The sequence below is a fragment of the Octopus bimaculoides genome, chromosome 2 (genome assembly GCF_001194135.2).
Source record: "Octopus bimaculoides isolate UCB-OBI-ISO-001 chromosome 2, ASM119413v2, whole genome shotgun sequence".
NCBI lineage: Eukaryota > Metazoa > Mollusca > Cephalopoda > Octopoda > Octopodidae > Octopus > Octopus bimaculoides.
This window is the reverse complement of record NC_068982.1, coordinates 121067391-121069616: the sequence shown is the minus strand read 5'-3', so window position 1 is coordinate 121069616 and position 2226 is coordinate 121067391. Positions and strand designations below refer to the sequence as shown.

The 2226-nt window shown below is 35.6% G+C and overlaps 1 protein-coding gene across 2 annotated transcripts in view; it reads right to left on the bottom strand.

The window, feature by feature from the left end:
* LOC106874084 (folliculin-interacting protein 1) overlaps positions 1–2226 on the bottom strand; it is an 82073-nt gene that overhangs the window by 78934 nt on the left and 913 nt on the right. The gene's annotated exons all lie outside the window — the stretch shown is intronic.

Sequence of the window (2226 nt, the reverse complement as noted above, 5' to 3'; positions counted from 1 at the left end):
CTAAGAGTCCTTAAGGCAGAAAAAAATGCACTCGTATATCTGTCAATAGAGAGGGTATATTATATATTTATGGACTAGCAAGAGAACGAGGGACTAGTAGAAATAGTAGAAATAGCAGTCAAATTTCCTTCAAATCATACGCAATCTTAAAATAAAAAAGGAAGATCAATGTTGGTTAAAGTAGTCCCAGATACACTACTACTGAGGAAAAAAAGACGGGCAGTCATGGGATGCGTGCCTTAGAATCTCAATGGGCAAACCTAGGATCTAAGCTTAGTTGTGTTCGGTCAGAGCAGATTTAGTTCTACAACAACAAAATTATATGTAATGCAAATATTTCATCATATCAAACGCTCCAAAATTAGTTAGCAGCTTTTAATTTGAGCCACGTTTCATCAACGCACAAATCAAAGACTGACGCCCCCACTCCCAATGCGTTTCGAAGTGTTATATAATAAATAAATAAAATAGATTCTATAAACATTATCACGTGTCTCGCGCCTGATGACAATATTTAGCAGTAGGAATAACCTAAGCCCACTCAACTGCACACATACAAACGTCCCCTAGAACTCAATAAATCCCTCTCCCACAATAAGCCCCGTCACTACTGATATACGTAATGTAAACATTACAACTTCGGGATGATAGGAGGTTGAGGAGGCATATAACTACAATTTCTGTCTCAAGCTATAGACACAAATTGTGATAAAAAAAACATTAGTCAGTGAGAGTTTAACTACACAAAGTAAGTTCGATTTACACGTAGGTTTCAATATTTCTTTTCTTCCTGTTTCTTTCGGGAAGATTTTTTATTTTGCTTTTGTACTTATTCCTTAGCTCCAATGAGCTGTAACTGTGACCACTGCGGCATTTTTTTCCCGACAGTATCAGACAACATAATATCCAATTTGTAAGGGAGATCTGGACGGTTTTTTCTTTAAACCAAACGAATAATTTAAATGTGAATTCGTCAATAATGCAACGTAGCTGTGTTATTTTGATGGGTAATCGGTTTGCTCTAAGGTTATTAATCTGTTCTTGTTGAATCGAGGATATTTGGAAACTCACAGGAACTGGATCCAAGCCGAGTTAATTCTGATCCTCGGAAATACTTGCAGTAAACACGCAATCAATTTTTCCCGGTCTCAAATGTACTCTTAGCTATTTCATTTCTCGAAAATACGCAACTTAAAAAAAAATCATTTATATGTATCTAACGTGGGTATATCTCATTAATTTGCTCTATTATCAAGTACGATGACTAAAGCTTCGTATATGTGCCTAACAGGGAAAACATTTCCAGATCAATGCTCCAGTGACACAGTCATTGCTAAATATAACCTCATTGTGACATCTTACTGCAGTAAAAATCTTCCTTAATGTTACCTCTTGTGCAGGAAGGATCTCTTTTCGATATTAATCTACTATTATTCCATATTGACCTACTGTAGCACAGACTTTACATAATGTTAACATACTTAGTCTAAACATAGGTCAGTGACCCAGTGAAAGCAAAAACTTACATAGTATGACACAAACCTTACTCTATAGTAAAAAAAAAAAATTCTACCAATAACGTGGAGATCGATTTCTTCCGGCACATTTTTTCAGATGTTAGAAAATAACTAATTCTGAAACTGAACCCCAATATTGCTGAGAGTTACTCTTTATCATATAGTTCGCACTGGTGAGCAAACTTCTGCTCAAATGCGTTCCAACCAGGACCACACTATCTTTATTTAGGCACAGTACATCCAATATGTCATACCGTTTTTTAAGATAGTAGGTTTGATCCCAGTGAAATTTTGCTACTATTTTAGGAAATCGATTGACCACTTAGAGTTCCCTCGTTGACAATACATAAATGACCTGAATGAATTTTATTAAAGTTATGTATCAAGTCAAATATTAATGATTATTACAACACTAAAAATTAAAGCAAAATAAAGTTGGTCTCGGGAAACAATATTGTGTAAGAAAGAACAACAAAGATGAGTTGGTAGCATCGTGTTCAATCAACACACGTGTGTATACATATACATATATGTGCGTGCATTGTTTGTGTTTATACACACACATACGTAGAGGAATACACTCATATAAGCATACTAGTCATACGAAACATTACACACATAAGGTCATGGGCCAACAGGTCTTGAGGATCTGACGATACGCCATAAAGCTAAACCCGTTATGGACAGGAAACCTAAGGTACTCCCATAA